General features: G+C 46.8%; 1 long non-coding RNA gene across 5 annotated transcripts in view; it reads left to right on the top strand.

Moving 5' to 3' along the window:
- Positions 1-23,287, top strand: part of LOC149336806 (uncharacterized) — an 85,340-nt gene extending 62,053 nt beyond the window's left edge. The window contains exons 1-6 of one of the 5 annotated variants that reach the window (XR_016284328.1): positions 5,209-5,707; positions 10,313-10,431; positions 11,590-12,039; positions 12,283-12,633; positions 16,729-16,930; positions 18,478-19,973. This is a non-coding gene — a long non-coding RNA (uncharacterized LOC149336806). Of the gene's footprint in view, positions 1-5,208; positions 5,708-10,312; positions 10,432-11,589; positions 12,634-16,728; positions 16,931-18,477; positions 19,974-20,516 lie in introns of those variants that run through there. The other 4 variants (XR_016284327.1, XR_016284330.1, XR_016284325.1 and 1 more) reach the window with 4 other exon arrangements.
- The last annotated feature ends 449 nt before the right edge of the window (positions 23,288-23,736 follow it).

Genomic DNA, 23,736 nt, shown 5'->3' with positions numbered 1-23,736 from the left:
AAAACAGATAAGCGGCCGAAGCCTGTTTAAGAGAATTTATTGTTTACCAAAAGATCTACAATTCAACAGACATGTTCAACAAGTTCACAATGTGGACTGCATTCAAAATCACATCACAAGTGGTCGATTTTTACAGTTCAAGATAAGAAGAGCTGGTTTCGCGCTCGCCGAAGCGAGGACAGACACTCGTTCCAAACGGATATCATGCCGCCGAGCTTATGTACTCACTACTGCGGAATGCCCAATGAGTGACAGTGGGGAATGGGTAATAACTAAAGTTTTGTGACAAAATAATGGGGCTCTTCATGTAATACATGGCGAGTACTATCTAAGAGATGTGGTTACAAGGTACTGTTAGTTGAAAAACATCTTTACTCTAAGAACAGTGAGAAAATGTCTGGAAATCCGTGCTCGAAATATATTTGCAATGTTGTTTTATGGTTGCGACTCTAACATTATAATAAAATTTAGAAGATTATATTAAAACAACGTTTGTTTAGAATGTGAAAGTAACGTTTCCTATATAACTTATACCTTATAACGATATATGTTAATTTTTAATATTAATGTAAAGTTACTCTGTAACATGTAACATCACTCCAACGTACATAACATTTTTATAACACTATTCTATTGTTCGGTGCTACATGGGGAGTTAGAACCCTCCGAGGTTGCTCTTTTTTGTTTTTACCGCATAAATCTACAGCTGGAACGCTCTCTATGCTTCCAGATTTCTGGCCGATCCATCAATAAAATTGATTATGACAGTGACATCCAGGCTTCAAAATCAGGGACGAAAATTAAGGGGACACTTCAGCGTTTTGCAGCGTTTGTATTTCGCCTCCGTGGAAGTAAGGCCCGCCGTGGCCGCGATCGCACCTCCGACCTTGGGCGTGAGATCAGCAGCCGAGCGCCCAAGCCAATGAGGTCACCGCGGCGCCTGAGGGGTAAGCGAGATGACGAAAACATTCCTTACTGAAGCATTGTAAAACCTAAAGTTAATCACGTGACCAAAACTCTTTTCTTCGTCGTCTGATCACCTGGATGAACGTTACCAAATACACCAGTAACTAAGCCAGGAGCCCATCCTTGGTACAGCGGATTTCTAAATTTGAAATTCCCATGGAACATATACGTTCTTGCGCATTAAGTCAATGTGAGGTTTCCATGACACTGTTGCGCTGCAGGATTCCTCGCCTTAATCTATATCTATGCCATTCTGGGTTCACGCCGTCGAATCTATGTGCGTCATGCGGGGACGTTGAAACGATAGATCATTTCATCCTCTACTGGCGGTGGTTTGCACGGCAGAGAATTCAGTTTTTGCAAATTCCCCTCGCTCAATTAGGGCTGCCGTTTACTCTTCCCGTCCTCCTCTCTCCTTCGGTGCAACCGTCAAAGGGCATGCCCTTAGGCAGGTGCGTCAGCTTCTTCGCGAGTATATTACTGAAACCGGGACATTTCTGCGTTAACTTCTTGATGCCTTTAATTTTCTCTCAAAATTACTTTATTTCTGATTATTACTTTAAAATTTAGTTATTTACCCCAAACAGCTTTGTTTCCTCGGTATTTTCATTCCGATTTCCTCAAGATCTCTCAAAATTCGTGATTTTTTTCTCACAGATTGCTCTATTTATAGTTAAGAGCCGCTTGAGATAAACCTGGATGAGTTTTTTCCTGTTTGGATCTGCACCAAAGCCTGGCCAATCCCCCTCTGTGGGTATGTGCCATCGTTTTTGAGGCAACAACAACACAACCCAAACACAATGAAGTGAGTGGAAAGCTTCAACCAAGCGCACTGTCTCGTTCCCAAGGCAATTCGATACATTTAGCATAGCGCGTACCATTACCGCTAGCGCTCACCGCTACCGCTAGCGCTTACCGCGTACCGTTCTCCGCCACTGGGCACGCGCTGATTGGTCCCGACGTGACAGGCGGGTGATGGTGGAAACATTTATTGCCAAGAAATGCAGACGGTGCAAACCCTGCCCTCCTTCCCCCTTTTTACGCGGCAGGAGGCAACCATTAGGGGGCTGCCCTTAAAGGGCAAAGAACAGCCCTTGGAGGGCCATGCGCTTCAAGGCATCGACAATTATCCGGCGCTGGTCAGCAGCAGCGGAGCTGGCCACGAGAGTCTCCCTGCACAGTAAAAAAATTTGCACCCTTAAAGGTGTAGCGCTCATGGCTGCACCGTTTCCACACCATCATTTTTTCTTATTTTTTTTTGGAAAAGGGTGCGCTGAGCACGTTAGCACCTTTAATGCACCCATGGACCCTTCAAAGCTGCACGGGTGCAAGGGTGTTGTAGCCCCTTCGGATGCAAGAGTGCGTAAGTGTGTACGGTATTCTGACTTGTCGAACAACATTCCAGCAGTTCAATCAAGCGTGTTTTTAAAATGATGCGAGCTATTCGAGTTTTCCATTAAAAGACAGCTGCAACCTTGATGCGACCAGCTATGACTGCAGTCTGTGTCCTCAGAATGTGATAATTGACTGAATTATTTTAGCTGAAGTGCTAAGCGTCACTGACTCCAAATAGGGGTCGCTGAAATGGCACATATAAACTTGGAGAAAGTTTGAGTGGAAGGGTATCTAGCTGTTGTTTCAGCCGGCGTCTTCGCTTCGGCGGACGCGGTTGTTGCCACGCGCGTTCTTGCACAACAAGGAGGTTGAGAAACACACATCTGTGTATTGTAATTATAGTTTGAATCTAGCTGTTGTTTCAGCCGGCGTCTTCGCTTCGGCGGACGCGGTTGTTGCCACGCGCGTTCTTGCACAACAAGGAGGTTGAGAAACACACATCTGTGTATTGTAATTATAGTTTGAGATGCCGTAATTTAAGCGCAAAGTTAAATAGGTCGTCGGCAGCTTTTCGTACGGAATGTTTAGCTTCTATTCAAGTGTGCACCCCAAAAAAGAAATTGATCAGCGCCTTTTAAAGCAATAAAAAACTATGAAACTTTAAAACCAGTCGGAAAAAGAGTGCGACAAACATACATGTCAGTGCACGTTAAAGAACCCCAGATGATCGAAATTTCCGGAGCCCTTCACTACGGCGTCTCTTATAGCCTTAGTCGCTTTGGGACGTTAAACCCCACAAAACCAAAACCAACCAACCCTTTTACATAGCCAAAAAAATAAGGGTGCAACTGTAACAATCCCACCCTTGCTATGGGTGCGACAAGCATACTTTTGCACCCTTTTGGGAGGGTGCAAGGGTGTGAGTTATAGACACGGAAATGCACCCTTAAGGGTGCAAATTTTTTTACAGCGTAGGACACAAAACGCAGAAGAGAACGCAGCGTAGCACACCGTACAGCTTGTATTATTTACTCCCCAGGATGCGGCCGCATGACGAGAAATAAAAAACCATCGGATAGTTTAACGCGACAGCGTTGAAGGCCCCGTTCTCCATAGAATCCGGTGTCGTTATTATAGGCGTCAGCGTTATGAGCAATAAATCAAGGGCATTGCTCAGGCAGGTGCTCCCCAGAGAGCAACCAGGGAGGCAGGTGGGCCACCTAGGTCACGTGACCTTGTGGCGTCATCACAACACGCCCACCGGATAGTGAGCAAACTGCCCATCATGGCAGGTGCCTGTTAAATTAATGCTTGGTCACTCGGGAAGAGCAACCTGGGCAGCACAATTCCCACCACTGCGAGAACTTGTCATAGCAGGGCATTGGCGCATCGCTTTGCCGCTGCACCACGGCGTCAGGAGCGTCAGGACGGGAATGAGGACTTCCAGGGATCTATGAATGTGAAGTAGAGAATGGCCTCCTGCATATACGGGAATTAGCCCATTACGCAACGTCATACCCTTAAAGGGACAGTGAGGAGAGCTCTATTAATATTTTTTTTTACAGCAAAATCAGATAGTTCGGCATTTCATGGCTTTGTTACCACTTGGCCGGCAGCGAAAGATGCATTTATTTCTAAGAAATTTGGATTCGAAGTTGAAAAAGTTTTTCCCGCCGCTCTGATTCAAACTTGGGATTCTCTTATGACGACACAGGACTAAGTGACGTGAAACATGACGTGTACATGACATAACGCAGACTCCGTGATTTCTGACGACCAGCAGTGCGGCCTAGCAGCAGCCGAAAAGAAAGCTACCGCCGGCCGTACGTTGAAGGCATCTATCGGCTATCGGCTATTGCGGCCGTCGCTACCGTCGATTCGTTTACGTTTGCACCGGCGCTTTTCCAGTGTTACGATGGATCCCGCTCTGGAAGTCGTCAACGAAGTTCTCGCGAATGGACACCTTTAGCATACCGTGTACCTTGTTACCGTTAACGGAATACCGGGAGCCCGCCTACCGCCGATAAGCAGGCGCTGATTGGTCCCGATGCTGCAGGCGTGCGCATAGCTCCCGGGTACGTGGCGCCATCTGGCGACGTCAAGGAGATTTGCACATGCATTGGCTGCGCCTCAGTGATTCATGGCTTCTCGTCTCCTAGTGTTGCTAGAACCATTGGTTCTAGCAAGACTGTTTTGTCCTATGGCATCATCACGCTTGTACTTGCGAGTTTGGCCTGTGGCGGCGATACCTGTATTTTGATTCTTGCTCTTTTCTACGTTACAAGAGCTTTGTTGTCAGAATGAGTGGCGTTTTTGTAATCAGGAGCTGGTATTCTGTCGATACAAGCCAACTTCAATTTCTCCTCAGTGTCCTTTTAAGGCGGAACTTAAGTGTCCCCTCCAACTTTTGCTCACCCTCGGCACGTAGTGACAATGCAGCTAAAACAAATTCCACACCCTCCCAGGGGTGCAGATGTTCCCAGGCACAGCACCACTTTGTTGCCATGGGTGGCACATTGTCCACAGTGGTTGCTCTACAGACGCAGAGTCTCTGACGGCTTCCACGAGTGTACTTGTTCCGAAGTCTAGCTGCACCTCATTGCATCAGATGACACAGCATCCAAATTGGTCGCTGTTATCGCTATGTCCCTGATGACTCAGGCTGCTCTGGACAAAGTTGTCCTTGGGCACGCGCAGAATGTTGAAATTTTTTTCATGTACTCCGATTGCAATGTCAGTCACGACGCAGGTTCCTTAATTCATCTACCGCAAGTGCAATGTTGATTTAATCACTGACTCGCATGTAATGGCGCCCATTTCGGAATACAAAGGAATAAATTATGACAAGACGTGGAGGGTGTGCACTGAGATGCACCTGGGCAATGAGGCTTGAGAGAGGTACACTGTTCGTAGGAACACGTTTCTTGGCCGACTTTGGAGCACGCTTTCTGACCTTAGCGTTGGTCTCTCGTCGACGCCTGCTGGGAGATAACCACCTCTATTGTTCGCATTCATATTGTGCCATTGTTGGCGATCGAGTACCTTTCCTCTTTGTCTAATCGAGAGTGAAGTCACTCACAGATACGCTTCTCTTTTGCGCGATAGTGAAGAGCATGGGGGTGTACATTGAGGCGTCTGCTAGCTGGAGTGCGATGATTAAGCTACCGGGACAAGAAACTCGAGGTAGTGATGTGCAGTATCGCCGAATGTCTTGTACTGCGAGGATTGAGTTCATGCTCTACGCAGGCAAGTTTTGACTCCAGGAAAATAGCATGCCAGTGTATGCATGTGGTTTTAAAGGTGGATTCCGTGGGAGCGATTTCTCGCCGGCATGGGTGAAGAGGCAATCTGAGAACCCGGATACTCTTGACATTCGTCGTTCGCTACCCAACCAACCGAGAACGCGGTGAGTTGCAGTTTAACTAAACCTGTTCGCAGGCTCATTCTTAATGCTCTTTGGTGTTTGAAATAAAAAGAGCACAATTTTATGCTTTTGCTTTTGTCTCGAAGGGTAATGGGAGAGAGTAGGTGTACCGTTACTTGTAAGATTTCAGCTACCGACTAACAGGCACTCTTGCCGCACCACTGCGGTTCGGAGCTAGTGTGGCGCTCGCATACACTCTCCTACCTATACTGTTACCGCATTGAGAACCGACTGCGCAAACGTAGCAGCGGTATGCTAAAACGTTCCTTTGGAGGAAGTAAGTGCCTGTGCCGAAGCTATGACGTGAAGTGTAAATGAACTTGAGCGAAGATTTGTGTGCTCCTTGTAACGCGGAATTTGTTTAGGAGCTGCTATTTCTGCCTGTGTGAACTTGTTCTCGGGGATTGCCTCTTGCTTATGAAGCTACAATGACCCGTTTTGTCTTTGGTTCAGTTTGGTTTAGTTTATGGGGTTCAACGTCGCAAAGTGACTCAGGGTATGAGAGACGCCGTAGTGAAGTGCTGCGGAAATTTCGACCACCTGGGGCTCTTTAACGCGCACTGGCATCGCACAGCACACGGGCCTCTAGAATTTTGCCCTCATAGAAATTCCACCGCCGCAGCCGGGATCGAACCCGCGTCTTTCGGGTCAGCAGCCGAGCACCATAACCACTGAGACACCGCGGCGGCTTGGTTTTATCTTTGTTACCCACGCTTTCTTGAACAGCAATCGTAATTCGTACTTTCTGCTATTATAACCGCAAGGTATGAGCATGGTAGTAAAGGGTGATAAGCCTCTACTTTTTTCGGAGACATTAATATTATCCCAATGGCCAGAAAAAGGGGGAGATATCACAGTGCACCGCGCCAGGTTGCGGCGGAAAACAGATGGAGATGATAGCTCCGATATGGACAAGCTGTGGTCAAGCGGGTTGCAGGCGACAGCTGGCGGACATTTTTTGAATGAGTGCTTACTAAGAGACACTTTCAGCTGAGGCTAGTGCCGCCATCTGCTGTAGCCGCGGGAGCTTGCACCGAGAGAGCAAATTCTCCCTCCGCACTGAAACCAAAGAGGCGACAAGAAGCTTTGCATTCGAGAATATTCAAAGAAATGTTATGCGCTAAAAAGGTACTAAGACACTGATGTAAGAATAATTTTTGCCAACACATGAGCACCTTTTTAAAGCCTTGTGCAATCTGACGCAATGTTCCCACGACAACCAGACTAGAGTGCATCCGTAAACATTTGTAAACATCTTTGTAAACATTTGTAAGTCTCTGTGCAGCGCTTGCTTTTACAGCATTTAACAATTCATAGCGATGTTTCAGTCCAGCAACTAGGAACAAAAGTGATAACATGATGAACCATCCGTTTTTAAATGGAAGAAAATGTGCGAAGCACAACACTGATTTTTGGCGGGAAATACAGGGCGCCGCCCGCCATGTTGTCTATTTCTCGCATAGCGTGTTGGGGGACACCACACGACATTCTTGAAAGTTTCGACCGGGGAATTTCAAAATTCTTGCAGTCGCGACCAGTGAAATAAATAGAAAAGAAAGAAATGTACATGGAGCACACAAAATAATCCCTATAGTCCGTCTAAGCTCATCGCGAGAAATGCATGAGTTCACAGTCACCGGACGAAACTTAATCGGAGATGTCCATAATATCTTCGTAGTCAGCGGGCTCGATGGAGTTGTCGTCGATTTCCATCGGTGTCTCGTGTTCGACGGGGCAAGCATTTCCCGTTTGCGGGCTTGCCTGGCGTGTGATACCACTGCCGGCGATCGCTCCGTCTCGAACCTCAGTGCCGCCATTCAAGGGCGAGTACTGGGCAATAATCGTCGGCTTCGCGGCGACTCCGTGCGATAGGAAAACGCACTCCCGTGCGGGAACAAGCACATGAGAAATTGGCACCAGTATGAGAGCCGGCGTATTAGGAGATGGCTCGGGTGAGGCACCGCAGAGTCCGTCGGCAGCGAAATGTTGCGGTACTGATGCCATCGTTCTTCGGTGGTTTTCTGCCGCGAAAGAAGAAACAACAGCCACTGTAAGAAAACTCTTTAAAGAGCAGCGACTGTAATAAACGTTCATGGACGCTAACTTACTCAGGTCCAGAAGATCGCAAAAGCGTGCCGGACTCGCGCCGTTCTTGACTGCCGTCAGATCGTTTGCTGCACCTCGTGGTGGCGTCCTTTGGTAGGCGCCCGCCCGTTACAAAGGGAAGACTACATCATCATCATCATCATTGTGATAATCGATTAAAATAACACTAAAAATTGTAGGATCGCACTTACTTGCTTAAGAGTGGAAATGCGAAAGCCTTTCCCTGTCCACTTTTCCTTCGATCAATTTTATTATTTTTTTTTGCTAATTATTTCTTTTCTTTTTATTTTAGTTCTTTTTATTTTTTGTTTTTGTTTATAGTATTCTTGCTTTTATTTCTATTTTAAATAACGAATTAGTGATGGTTAATCAGTTTCCAGTTAATTAGTGACTAATTAGTGATTATTATTGGTGCGGGCAATTTTTGTACACGCAACCTGCGGACGCCGCTTATGAGCCAAGAAATGCATTCGCATTAAAAATCTTTGCGTCTCCGTATGCATAGCGCGAACCAAGCATAGGATGGATGGAGTGTGTTTTGTGAACGTCCTGCTAGAAAGTAGGGAGTGTACTTTTGGCGCCGAAAATTGCCAGTGTTGGCCCATGAAGTGAATTTTCTTCCGAAAGGAAACTTAACGTAAGATATTGCATGTCTCAATTTTTTGTTTCTGACAAATTATAAGTCAGGACAAAGTGCACATGAAAAGTTTTGAGAGAGATCTGGAAATGAAAAGTTTTCCAGACACTTAAACGAAAAAATGAAGCACCGCCAATCTTCGTAACAGTGCCGAAATCTACACTGACGACCTCAGAGACAGATCGACGACAGGCTGGAGGTTTTGCGTTTTTTTTTACGCTTGTATGAGGTGCTTCTGAGCAGTGTACTTGAGGATCATGTTTGATGTCACGTCAGTTTTGAGGTGTTCGTGTAACGGTCCTTCGGCGCGTCACGTTTTAACCAGAATTTTTACACCATATATGGGTTTCGCCCCACATGTGTTCCCTTAATGGTTTGGAGCCGCGAACGACTAATAAACTTTGTCACTCTTCGTGGAGGTATGCTGTTCACGAAGGAGAAAAAACTGTTTGTTTTGCTTTTCGCGGCGCACATACCTTGTTTTTCAGGTCGAAAATTTAGAACATAAGTGCTACCTCAACTTCAACTTGAAATTTTCTTTCGTTCCATCTCGCCTTATTGCCATAAATGCGTTTTTGAGAAAACGGAACAAACTGCTGCCTTAATTTTGCTGAAATTTGAAACTAATGGTTGGAAAAACCGTTATGATTTTTCACAGCACCATTACACATTACACTCGCCATTGATCAGATGTACTGACTGAATTCGGCACACATGATGTGTGAACAATCACATTACAGATGTGATTGTTCACACATCATGTGTGCCGAATTCAGTCAGTACATCTGATCAATGGCGAGTCGGTTGCGCCTGTTCTTTCGGAGACACGGACGGAAGAAACTACTATCTCCTTCAGCAGATGTTACACCATGTGTTAACGGAAGAAAACTGAATGTCATAACGTTTCGCCTTCTGCATGAAAGCCTCACTCAACATAACATTTGATAGTAAGTACGAAGAAATACTTGACGGGAGCACTGTAAGTATTCTGGTGAATAATAAGGCAGTAATTACTCATTGACATCCACCCATGCGCAGCCATACGGCTACAAAGGAAAGCTATACAGCTTTCTCAGAAACTTCGTGGTTAAAGAAAAATTCGTCCTGGTCCGGGGTTCGAACCCGGGACCACCGCTTCACCGGAGCAGTCGCTCTAGCAATTGAGCTAACCGGGACGGCAAGCTTATGGTAGGACGAGAGCGAATTGATCAATAACTCGAAGTGGGAACCACGAAGTTCCTGAGAAAGCTGTATAAATTTCCTTTGTAGCCGTATGGCTGCGCATGGGTGGATGTCAATGAGTAATTACCCCCTCGTTACAAATCTACTCCACCTTGGGGGATTCCCCTAAACATTTGACCTATTCTGGTGAATATATCTTTTGCTTTGAATGCATTCTATTGTGTGATCTCCACTGAAGCAGAAGCGCTGCATAGAGACTGTGGGGCTTGAATGCGTCAGGTGAAGGAGACCAGGACACCAGCTATTGGGACAGTGCCGGCCTTTTTCTACGATGTTGGATAAGCGTGCTCCGTCGGTCTTTTCCAACACTGCTTTTGTACAATTCCACCAAAATTATGACTTCGCTGCATTACAGTGCACTGTACTTATTCTCAACACCTCGCTAATAGTCGCTATACTTGCTGCTTTACTGAAGCGTACGCGCGAGGCAAGCAACTTACCTGTTTCTTCCGTCGCGGCAAAGAGACTTTCAATGCCACGGCACCAGCAGCATTTGTAACCTCAATATCGAGTGCTTCCCTTTGTATTCCTATTTAATAATCCTCTTTATAACATAATGTGTAATTCGTCTAGTCTATATCCCTCTTGTGGTTGGTTTCCAGATGGCTTGGCGAAGACACCGAAAAAAGGACATCACTGACCTCTGATGCACATGTGCCGACGGTACTGGGCAAAAGGAGCAGTTTGAATTTCTTCATACCACAAAGAGTATTTCAAGACGGTACGTACAACCCATAAAACGAGATACGGTCGCATTTTATTGAAACTGGTACCACGTAGGTGGCAAAAAGCCATTAAATGTGTCCCGCAGATAATTTTATGGAGCAAGTTGAGCCCAGTGAATGGGCTCCGATGGGAGCACGTTTACCCCTTGTTTCTTGAAGCATGTAGAAAGCAGGGTACCTCTACTGAGGAGACAGGATATTAGCCACTAAAGACCGTCAGCCTCGCCTGCTATCTTGGGTTTCAGTGCCAAAACATTAAGCAGCGTGGAAATTTTGGAGGCTTAAAAAACTGCACGTCTAATTCAGTCAGTGATGAATGTGAAGAAGCCATGCTTCTGTGAGGAATGTCCTTCTGAAAACATTTGCATTGATGTCTACTGGACAGGCAGCAGCTGAGCATAGCTGCGCGGATGGAGCCGATTTGTTATGGCCATCATTGCAGGTCGTATCAAGATTTACAGAATGCCAGCACATTCTGTTTGGGTGCACAGTGATGGTCACGTCTTGCTCTGAATTAAAAACTCAGGAGAAAAAGCAGGAAAGCATTATTTATTATGCAGGGGACTTGATATTGGCAAATATAGCTATCTGCGCCTTGGTATTGCTCCCAAAGTTATAAAAAGCCTTCATTAACTTAACACTAGAAAATGGAGGGAGGCGACGAGGCATTTTTCTGAAGAGGAACGTTAAAAGGGTTGGATGGTATGCAAGTATGTTTTTTCTGTTGAGTTCTTGTCAACACATGCAGGCGTTTGGAAGGTGCAGAGATTGAGCTCTATCTTATCATTTAAGCTGGAGGTCGTCCTAAATTTCGCACATTTATTGCCTCTAGTCGATCAATTTGGCTCGCGCCTTCCTTCAGTGGGCTCGGCAGCGCGCTCATTCCCATCCTCTGCTACTTCTGCCGCCGCGGTGGCTCAGTGATTATGGCGCTCGACTGCTGACCCGAAAGACGCGGGTTCGATCCCGGCCGCGGCGGTTGAATTTCTTTGGAGGAGAAATTCGAGGCCCGTGTACTGTGCGATGTCAGTGCACGGTAAAGAACACCAGGTGGTCGAAATTTCCGGAGCCCTCCACTACGACGTCTCTCATAGCCTTAGTCGCTTTGGGACGTTAAACTCCATAAACCAACCAACCATCTGCTCCTTCTGCAGGCTATCATGCTGATGTTTGGTCCGGAAAGCCATCCTCGTGCCCCTGATGCTTCTTGCCTGCTGGTACCGCTGTCAGCAGATAACTGCACTTCTACGTCTACCGACTGCCCGAGTACCGACCCAGGACCGACCACCACCCCTCAAGGCTTCTGCCCTACAGTGCCCGCAACCGAACCGCCCTACAGCTTGGCATCCTCCTTTTCGCGGCTTTCATCAGCCGAATGGGTAGCAAGATCAACACACCTCAATATAAGGACGAACTGGCTCGCGCCTTCCTTCAGTGGGCTCGGCAGCGCGCGCGCGATGGCAGGCGCTCATTTCCATCCTCTGCTCCTTCTGCAGGCTATCATGCTGATGTTTGCTGCGGAAAGCCATCCTGGTGCCCCTGATGCTTCCTGCCTGCTGATACCGCTGTCAGCAGATAACTGCACTTCTACGCCTACCGACTGCGTGAGTACCGACCCAGCACCGACCACCCGTAGACAGACCACCACCCGTCAAGGCCCTACAGTGCCCCCAACCGAACCGCCTTACAGCTTGGCATCCTCCTTTTCGCGGCATTCATCAGCCGAATGGGTAGCAAGATCAACACACCTCAATATAAGGACGAACTGGCTCGCGCCTTCCTTCAGTGGGCTCGGCAGCGCGCGCGCGATGGCAGGCGCTCATTCCCATCCTCTGCTCCTTCTGCAGGCTATCATGCTGATGTTTGCTGCGGAAAGCCATCCTGGTGCCCCTGATGCTTCCTGCCTGCTGATACCGCTGTCAGCAGATAACTGCACTTCTACGCCTACCGACTGCGTGAGTACCGACCCAGCACCGACCACCCGTAGACCGACCACCACCCCTCAAGGCCCTACAGTGCCCCTAACCGAACCGCCCTACAGCTGGGCATCCTCCTTTTCGCGGCTTTCATCAGCCGAATGGGCAGCAAGATCAACACACCTCAATATAAGGACGAACTGGCTCGCGCCTTCCTTCAGTGGGCTCGGCAGCGCGCGCGCGATGGCACGCGCTCATTCCCATCCTCTGCTCCTTCTGCAGGTAAATAACCAACTTTCCTTATTTGCCCCGTGTACGCGCTATCGTGGTTTATTCGCGTTGCCGAGCCCACATTACTGTCTTACTGTTGCTTACGACTGTGCTCACATTCTTTGTAGTCTTCTTACCATATCCGGCGATATCGAAGTTAACCCCGGACCCAGCACCCGCTCCACGTCTACGCAAGCGTTTTCTGAAGATTAGATCTGGGCAGAATACGCTCCTCAATGAAGTAAAAACTATTCACAGGAAGCTGGTGCAAACAGATAAAGCTATCGAAGAGATAAGCAAAAGGCTCACTAAAATTGAAGAAGATTGCTCCTCTTTAGTCGATTTAAAGGCTGAAGTGGCATGGACGAGGACGCTTGCTGAAGAGAACGCTAAACAAATCACTATCATGACGGCCAGGATGGATGATGCTGAGGACAGGGCCCGTCGCTCTAATCTTCTGTTCTTCAACCTGAAAGATGCAGCACAGGAAACATGGGACGAGTCTGAAAAATACGTAATTAAGCTCTGCGAAGAAAAACTTGATATCACCATCCAAACTACCGACATCGAACGCGCACACAGGCTTGGACGCTACCAAAGTAACAAAAATCGACCCATAATTGTAGCGTTTGCTCATTTAAAAACTAAGGAATCTGTCATGTCACGCGCCAAGAACCTTAAAGGCTCTTCATATGCAATATCCGAAGATTACTCATCTATAACCCGGCTAGTCCGCGAACGTCTCCTTGAATTCGCCAAATCCGAAAAGAAAATTTACAAATTAAGATATAACAAACTCATTGCAGATAACACCACATACGTTTTTAACCACTCTTCCCAGACTGTCGTCCCCTGTCAGACTGTTGCTCCACATCAGCCACAGCTAAAAACCGCCTCGCGCTCCAAATCCCATGCTAAGTATATACCTTTCATTTACACAAACATCAGAAGCATTTTATCAAAATCCGATTCTTTGCGCAGCCTTATTGACACCACCGAAAGTAAAATAGTGGTACTAACGGAAACTTGGCTGTATCCTTCCGTTTCTAACTCTGAATTGACTTGCATTTTCCCTAATTATGATATCTTCCGCCACGATCGCGAGAACAGGCGTGGCGGTAGCGTCTTAATTGCCACCCATCAAAGCTTACTCTGCTGCCGCACAAACGTCTCCTCGTGTTTGCAAATCGCATTCGTTGGCTCCAAAGCATTTAACCCGCCCGTTATGATCGGCTCCTGCTACAGGCTCCCTGACGCTGATGCCTCTTTTGTCATGCACCTTAACGATGCGCTCCAGTCCATAACCACCTGATATCCGCACACACCTTTGCTTATATTTGGCGACTTTAATTTCCCTCTCATAGCGTGGAATGACCTTGCAACAACATTAAACAAGCATACTATCAAGAGCGATTTTTTGAACTCGTGCCTCACAATTGATCTGTCTCAGCTCGTCACGAACCCGACTTGGCAGGATAACCATTCTGCTAGCATTCTTGATCTCGTGCTCGCTACTCATCCTGAGAGCATTTCACCGCTTACTCACCTAGCAGGCTTGAGTGATCACACGATAATCTACGGCACCTATCACGGTCCTTTATTACGCCCTGAAAAATTAACAAAAACATTGACGCTCTACGACAAAGGTGACTATGATGCCATGAATAACGACCTCACGGAATTCTGTAGCTCACTCCTCTCAAACTTTTCAAATCGCTGTGTCGAAACTAACTAGTCTCTGTTCACTGATAAAATGCGCGAGCTCATCCGCACCTACATCCCTACTAAAACAGTCACCACACAGTCATCATCGCCATTGTTCAACGGAAAGTTAAAAAGGCTACTTAACAAAAAGAAAAGGCTCTTTCGTTCTGCAAAGCATTCCAATGACGCCCGCGCATGGGAAAGTATCAAGTTGCCGAAAAGAACTTTCTTTCTCACGCAGCACAAGCCAACAAAACCTTCTTCTCATCCACATTACCTAATATGCTTCACAACAACCCCTGGCAATTTTGGAAGGCTATAAACCCAAAAGCAACCCCGCCAATATCGCTTTGCGATGAACATGGTTCACCTATTCCACACACTGACACGGCTGAAGCATTAATTTATACGTTTTCATCTAATTTTACCCCCCATTCTGTAGGAGACATACCGGACTATCGTTATTTTGATTACCCTCCTATGCCGGACATACGTTTCGACCCTAACGGAATAATCGCGTTGATCGATTCCATGAAACTAACCTCATCTGCTGGTATAGATGAAATTAACACAACAGTTCTCAAAAATACTAACAACGTTGTAGCTGTTCTTCTTTGTCGTATCTTCCAGCAATCACTCGAGTTCGGTATTGTACCCCACGACTGGAAAGGGGGAAATCATCCCAGTGCACAAAAAAGGCCCCCATCGTCTAGTAAGAACTACCGTCCCATCTCCCTCATTAGCGTTCCCTCTAAATTAATGGAGAACGTAATTTACTCACACATCATGAACTTCTTGCAGTCTGTCAACTTCTTTGACCCTTTTCAACACGGATTCCTGAAAAACCTATCCTGCTCTACCCAACTGGCCCTCATTACTCATAACATCAGTTCTAGTATGGACACGAACACACCCATGCACGCTCTTTTCTTAGACTTTGAAAAAGCTTTTGACAAAGTTTCCCATCAACGCCTCTTATTTAAACTTTCGCGCCTAAACCTCCACCCTCTAGTATATGATTGGCTGCGGAATTTTTTGACTAACCGCCAACAGTTTGTATGCGCTAATAATCATGGATCTTCCATCTCCCCTGTTACCTCCGGCGTACCTCAAGGCACGGTTTTAGGACCTCTACTATTTTTAATTTACAACAATGACCTCATAAGTAATCTATCTTCCACCGTTCGTTTGTTCGCCGGCGACTGCGTCATCTACCAGAGCATCACTTGTAACAGAGACACTTACCATCTGCAGTGCGACATAAAACTTGTGGAAGAGTGGTGCGCAAACTGGCTAATGTCTTTAAACGTTAATATAACAACGCTAGTATGCTTTCATCGTCGTCAATTGTATCCTACTCCCAATTACACCCTTCGCGGTTCCATGGTATCACACGCATCTTCATATAAATATTTAGGAATTAGCCTAACACAGGATTTCTCTTGGACCAACCACATAATGAACATAACCAACGCAGCTAACCGTGTTCTTGGTTATCTAAAGCGTAACTTGCGTCTGGCACCTGCTTCCGTAAAACTGTCCGCCTATTTAACTCTTGTCCGTCCTAAACTTGAATATTCACGCTCAATCTGGGACCCCCAACAAATTAACCTAGCCAGAACCCTTGACTACGTTCAGAGCCGCGCGATAAGATTCGTATATTCTGATTACTCATATCATACGAGCGTAACAGCATTGAAAACAAAAGCTAACTTCCCCAGCCTTGAATCGCGTCGAAAAATAGCCAGACTCTGCCTTTTCGACAGGTTTTATCAATCGCATTTGAGTCAATCCGTTATCACTCCTGCATACCGCCTTTCACTTCGCATCAGTCATCCGAAAGCTGTTCATACACCTCGAGCATCTACTTCTGTGCATCTAAAATCATTCTTCGCCCAGACCGCAAGAGATTGGAACGACCTACCCGCTGAAGCTTTCATCCATCCGGGCCTGGAATACTTCAAATCATTCATCACTGATTTTTTTCAATGATATGTATGCCAACGCCTCATGTTGATTGGTATGGGGTTTAACGTCCCAAAGCGACTAAGGCTATGAGAGACGCCGCAGTGGAGGGCTCCGGAAATTTCGACCACCTGGGGTTCTTTAACGTGCACTGACATCGCACCGTACACGGGTCTCTAGAATTTCTCCTCCAAAGAAATTTAGCCGCCGCGGCCGGGATCGAACCCGCGTCTTTCGGGTCAGCAGCCGAGCACAATAACCACTGAGCCACCGCGGCGGCGCCCACCCCTCATGTAATGCACCTGGTGGGCCTTTGAGGTACTAATAAATAAAAAACATTTTGGAGCAAAAGATATTGAAGGTATTGCTCTTCTATATCGTTCTTTTCTAAGCTTCATATTCTCGAGGAGGTCTCATTTCTGCGTTCTCTCGTTCCAGGAACTCGGTCGAAGAAATAAGATACTGGGCCTTTACAAGAATGATTGAATACGGCTCTATTACTGGGTTCATGACATCTGAATTTTCTTCACTGCTTGCCATGACTGCAAGCTCCTGCGTTCACTTTTTGGTCAGTCGGGACGCCACCTACGTGACCTCAAGGAAAGAAGCTCGCGAAAGAAAGAATACCTGAGGGATTGGTGTAAGTTTGTCATTCATTCTTATATTCAACCATGAGCACTCTTGTTCATCTATTTATTCGTTCAGTTTGTCAACCCAAATGATCCGTAAGAGGACAGCACACAAGAGAGGATGGGAGAGAGAGAGAAGCATGTGTACAGAATAGAAGAGTACAAACATGATTCCAAAGTATCAGTTTCACAGCATTTCAGTGTACGTCATATACATTGCATGAATCGAAAGTACAAAATTGACAGTCCTGTTCTGCACGTCATGTAAACTGAAAGAGCCAGATTAATCGAAAATGTCAGTCATTAATATTACTCGTTGTTTGACAACATAGGGAGGCGAGGTCGCAAGAAAGAAAAAAATACACACAGAAACTCACAAATAACCTACGTTGGGCACAGTAACCGAAGCTCCGCTACCAGCAGCGATCCAGAAGCTGGTTAATTCATGTTTTCTGTTTTTTTTTACTTTTTAATGAGCCTCTGGTATTTCACACATCAAGTCATCTTTGCGTGATGATTTTGCAACACCTCTGGGAAATTGCTTTTCTCATCCACATCCAAAGCCACGCACAGTCGAATGTAAGAAGCTTGCTATGTTTCGATGAGTTTTCGCGCTCATTTGAACGACACTTAAGACAGCTGCATGTCAGACCACCGTGAAAGATAATGCACGAAAAGATTATCTGATTAAGTGGAGAAACTTTGCACCGCATGAGCAGGGATTGGCACTTCGCCCCACATCCTTGCAGAAAGACGATGGGGCGGAGTAGGCTGGCAGCTCTCGGGGATGCTCCCAATAACTTCACATGCTCTACGTGGTCCTTGCACATGTGCGCCTCAGTCTGGACTCTAGTTTCTTGTGAAACAGCGCAAGGGCACAAGGCCAGAGGACAAGAAAGGACGATACACAGCGCTGACTAACAACAGAATGTTTATTCAGTAAGCCATGCTTATAAAGGCGCCAGCGACACTGAAAAACAGAAAAATACAAAGAATCGTGGCAGATATCTATCCCTCTGACCAGGCACGTATTTGATAACACAAGGCTAACACGTGTGCAAAAACTCATGTTCTTTCTGCAAGATAGCGACAGAAGGGGTGCTTACACACCTCTGACCCAGCTTCAAGATCTCGGACGCTTCGATAACTTCTCTAGTCAGCTGATCTTTGTGTCTATCAACAATCCTGTTTTTGTCATACAGACGCTGGCACGAACAATCACGACAGTGAACACCGATGTGGCGGGCAGCATTCTTGACATCATTTTTGTGCTCCGTCAGCCTATCCTTCAAACAACGACCAGTTTGTCCAACATAGGAACCACTACAACTCAAAGGGATCGGATAAACCAGATTCTCTACGCACTTCACAAATTTAACCTCATGCTTTTTTGTGCAGACGAGTTCACCTTCATTTGACTTTTTGGGGCCATTGGGGACTCTAGTATATAGGCAAGAGTCGCCCAAGTGCTGCGCAATGTGCGCGCACGTTAAAGATACCCAGTATGGTCGACTTTATCCTGAAGCCTTCCACTACTGCACATCTTTCTCTCTTTCAGTCCCTCCTTGTCCAGCTATGGCTGCTCGCTATGACTAGAAAGTGAATGCTTTCTGCCCGCACTGTGACGAGCTCTGTACTCTGTTCCACACGGTGTGGGCCTGTCAACACAGTCCCCACTCCTCCACCCCACCTCCACTAAAGAGGCTTGGGAGACCTTCCTCCTCGTGTTCTCGAGTGCGACGGCGCAAGCTGCCCTCGCTCGCCGGGCTCCCAAGGCGGCGGGATCTTGAGGGATCCCGGACTAGGGACGCGGACCAAGATTATGCCGGCATTCACTATCTGCGCCGGTTCATCCTCTCTATCTGTATATTAAAGGTTTGCTCTCTCTCTCTCCTCCGAGGGCAACCAAGAGTTGTGGAGCTGTCTATGCGCGTTCTTCTAAGGTTCACAAGATCGCCGTCTTAGAGGAAGAGAAAACATTTATTAGAATACTGTATTGAATTGGGAAAGGGAGGTGCGGATGGTCGTTGCGCTGGGTGGCAGTCCCTGTTCCGGGACGCCATTGGCCGCCGCCGCGGCCAATGCAGTTAGGACCAGGGCCCGCTCGGCTTCACGTCCGAGCTGTATAGGGCCGCCTCCCACTCCTCCCTAGTTGGCTAACTTATAACGGCTATATAGCAAACAAGAGAGGGGGGATGAGGGGCTAGTTATAAATATGAGAGAAGCCAACAGCCACAGAAACCAAGGGACACGAGGGATTTTTAATTAGTTTATTTATTTTGCGCTGTTGTTCGATTAAGAATATTACTTACTTTGTTATCGCTTAAAGCTAATTGATTAGAAAAGCAGAAGAAAAACAGCCACATGCCGCCGGTGGGATCCGAACCCACGACCTCCGAATTACGCCTCCGGTGCTCTACCGCTGAGCTACGGCGACGGCTGTCAGTTATATATGTATGTTGTACTGGCAGGCCCACACCATATGCGAATTATTCGGGAGCCTTTTAGGCAGTAACAGCTGCAGTTCCTTTTGTATGACAGCGCAAAGGCTCGCCCCACAAAGCATGGATATTATAAGAAAACAAAGAACTAGCTACCTGTGATCGATGTCTTTGAGTAAAAGGGGCGATTAATACCACACGGTGCCAAATTATCACCTTCACTTCTCTACAACACAAGAAGGGTGCAACCCGAGTGTTTTTGTTCATAGAGGCGAATGTGGCCCGAACTTCATGAAGGTTTCAAAATTCAACAAGTGTATCAGTATCTATGATATGTATGTCAAAAGTTTCGATGTGGGAAATTTTTGGAACACATCTGAGACCTTGAAATGGCTTTTTTCAGGTGAGCATGATTACAGGGCCATTCAGCCTGCAACACTATCAGTCAATGCGCCATCTCCTCCCCGCACCTACAAGGGGCTAGAAGCGCAAAAGGATAGGGGCTGAAGGCAACTACTTACCAACACCTTCCCTAATCTGCATAAATACAGCATAATATTCCCTGATCAGTGCAAGAATATGCCCGTGGTGCGACGAGGGAACCAGAGCATAACACGACAGGTGGGGCTGCAGGGGCAGAAAACCAGACAACCTACAAACACACGACACGAAGGAACAGTGGGAGGCTGCTCTGTCCAGCTCTGGCCTGACGATCCACCACGACTTGGTGCCCCGGTAAGAGAAACAGCCGTAACCATTGGTTTGGTTTGGTTTATTGGGGTTTAACGTCCCAAAGCGACTCAGGCTATGAGGGACGCCGTAGTGAAGGGCTCCGGAAATTTCGACCACCTGGAGTTCCTTAACGTGCACTGAAATCGCACAGTACACGGGCCTCAAGAACTTCGCCTTCATTGAAATTCAGCCGCCGTGGCCGGGATCGAACCCACGCCTTTCGGGCCAGCAGGCGAGCGCCGTATCCACTGAGCCACCGCGGCGGGGTCATGACCATTGGTGCCCTGAAATAAGGACACCAGCCGCAGCATTATTTTTAGTTATCAATAAATGTTTCTTCTACTACTTCAGCACATAGTTTGCCATACCACACTTGATGGCAAAACAAGAGTAATAATGCTTCTCCACCTTAATTTTGGTGCAGGTTCCAATGAGACGAATCAACGTTGTCGCAGGCTAGACAGGCGATGTCTCACGACAGACCGGTTACCTGGGGCATACACAAGTTCCATCGGCCATGAAGAAAACGACTTCACATCGGAGATGAAATTCCATTTGTGACCCCAAACTTGTGACCAAAGACAGTGCTGCTGAGCTCTGTCGAAAAACTAGGAGTCATCTCAGGGGCCCCTTCAGTGGGCATGGTGGTACAGTAGAAGGCAGTATGCCTACCTGACTCTTCTATTTTGCCAGGTGAGCGAGGAGAGTTTGAGATCTTTGATTCGCAACAACGAGATTACCTGGAGAGTGCGCCCCAGTAAGCGATTTATGCTCCAGACATTTTGTGAGCGCCTGCATTCGTTAGACGGTTATGAGTTACACTTACTGATGTTAAAATAAGCCCCATAGCACTCACTGAATCCAGGTCTGATAGCAGCTCACAGAGTCGACTACTAAAGGAAACACTGAAGGAACAAACTAAGGCAAACAGAGGTCAGAAGACTTGGACAAACTTTCAAGCAGGTGGAGCTGACCGCAGGCAGTAATGAAAGGATAGCAGAAACAACCGAGGGAGGAATAGGCTAGGTACAGAAAAGTGAGGTGGAGTGGGCTAGATATGAATAAGAACGTCGGAGCGCAAGCAAGCTATAGAAAAGACGAGGAGAGTGGCACCTGATGTTGAAATGAGCCCGATACGAGTTACTGAAACCGAATTGGATAGCAGCTCACGGAGTCGAATACTAAAGGAAACACTGAAGGAACAAACTAAGGCAAACGGAGGTCAGAAGACTTGGACTAACTTTCAAGCAGGTAGAGCTGACCGCCGGCAGTAATGAAAAGATAGCAGGAACAACTGAGGGAGGAATAGGCTAGGCACAGAAAAATGAGGTGGAGTGGGCTAGATATGAATAAGAACGTCGGAGCGCAAGCAAGCTATAGAAAAGACGAGGAGAGTGGCACCTGATGATGTTGAAATGAGCCCGATACGAGTTACTGAAACCGAATTGGATAGCAGCTCACGGAGTCGAATACTAAAGGAAACACTGAAGGAACAAACTAAGGCAAACAGAGGTCAGAAGACTTGGACTAACTTTCAAGCAGGTAGAGCTGACCGCCGGCAGTAATGAAAAGATAGCAGGAACAACTGAGGGAGGAATAGGCTAGGTACAGAAAAATGAGGTGGAGTGGGCTAGATATGAATAAGAACGTCGGAGCGCAAGCAAGCTATAGAAAAGACGAGGAGAGTGGCACCTGATGATGTTGAAATGAGTCCGATACGAGTTACTGAAACCGAATTGGATAGCAGCTCACGGAGTCGAATACTAAAGGAAACACTGAAGGAACAAACTAAGGCAAACAGAGGTCAGAAGACTTGGACTAACTTTCAAGCAGGTAGAGCTGACCGCCGGCAGTAATGAAAAGATAGCAGGAACAACTGAGGGAGGAATAGGCTAGGTACAGAAAAATGAGGTGGAGTGGGCTAGATATGAATAAGAACGTCGGAGCGCAAGCAAGCTATAGAAAAGACGAGGAGAGTGGCACCTGATGATGTTGAAATGAGCCCGATACGAGTTACTGAAACCGAATTGGATAGCACCTCACGGAGTCGAATACTAAAGGAAACACTGAAGGAACAAAGTGAGGCAAAGAGAAGCTCAGAAGGCTTGGACTGACTTTCAAGCAGGTGGAGCTTACCGCCGGCAGTAATGAAAAGATAGCAGAAACAACTGAGGGAGGAATAGGCTAGGTACAGACAAGTGAGGTGGAGTGGGCTAGATATGAATAAGAACATCGGAGCGCAAGCAAGCTATAGAAAAGACGAGGAGAGTGGCACTTGATGTTGAAATGAGCCCGATACGAGTTACTGAAACCGAATTGGATAGCAGCTCACGGAGTCGAATACTAAAGGAAACACTAAAGGAACAAACTAAGGCAAACAGAGGTAAGAGGACTTGGACTAACTTTCAAGCAGGTAGAGCTGACCGCAGGTAGTAATGAAAAGATAGCAGAAACAACTGAGGGAGGAATAGGCTAGGTACAGAAAAGTGAGATGGAGTGGGCTAGATATGAATAAGAACGCAAGCAAGCTATCGAAGAGAAGAGGAGAGTGACACCTGATGATGTTGAAATGAGCCCGATACAAGTTACTGAATCCGAATTGGATAGCAGCTCACGGAGGTAAGGTTAACGGGGCACTCAATATTGAGGTTACTGAGGGCCCTTCTCTCTGTCTGTGGGGTTGCCAGGCGGATGACTTGAACACTGAAGTGTGTCTGGATGAGTTCTTCGGCAATTTGTGGACCTATAAGAGGAGCAGGCGCTCTGATGATGTTGATAGCGGTAGTCCCATAACTCTTTTATACGCCATTCAAACTGTCGCGTCGAGATACTCTATATCAGGTTTCTTTAGGCGAAGGTATGGTGCCACATACACGATACGGCTGTTAACGATTGCCCGTAAAAGGCGAAGGGTGCCAGTTTCCTTCATACCTATTTTCTTTGTGATTCGGGCAAGCATTCGGGCAACTTGTGCACCCAGGTCACGGAGCTTTTGTGGTCCGAGGGAATTATTGCGCTGTTGTGTAAGCCCGAAAATTTTGAGTGTTTTCAGTGCTATGAAAGAACCCTAAGCGGAACAATGAGATATTTTGCTGGCCAAAGGATGCTGGGAAGACTACTGAGGTGTGGTACAGCGCGCTCTATTGGCAGTGGAAGCAAGCGGTAAGATGAATATTTTCTTAGAGCAATAAAGTTGTTCATTCATTCGCTGTCACTTCAGCGCCGTCCTTTTCTGCTTGTGTACTGTCGATCGTGCGGATCTATGCCATCTCAAATATTTTTCTGACGAATTGGCGATCAAACACACCTTGCTCTTTGTGTGATGAAGGCCTCATTCAAAGGAGTGGTGTTTGGGTTGTGTCAACACGTGAGAACTATATTAAGAGTTCAATTTAGGGAAAAGTGCCTTACTTGGTGAAGTGGTTTAAGGGATTCGCAAATGATCTGAAACCAGTTCTAAGAAACGGAGAAATGTCCTTTAACCACTTCCAAGAATGAAATGTCGCACTTCGGTCACAGTTATTGCACACCATATAATTCAGTAATGTGTGCCAACTACTCATGCCATGTATCTCATTTTCTTACGCATTTCCCTTTACGTGATGCTAAAAAGAAGAGGGTAAGCGGAGGGTGACGCTTCGCAA

This window comes from Amblyomma mixtum, chromosome 7 (assembly GCF_055824585.1).
Source record: "Amblyomma mixtum isolate Tamu chromosome 7, ASM5582458v1, whole genome shotgun sequence".
Lineage (NCBI taxonomy): Eukaryota > Metazoa > Arthropoda > Arachnida > Ixodida > Ixodidae > Amblyomma > Amblyomma mixtum.
The sequence above is the reverse complement of the archived record's forward strand: the minus strand, read 5'-3'. Positions and strand labels throughout refer to the sequence as shown.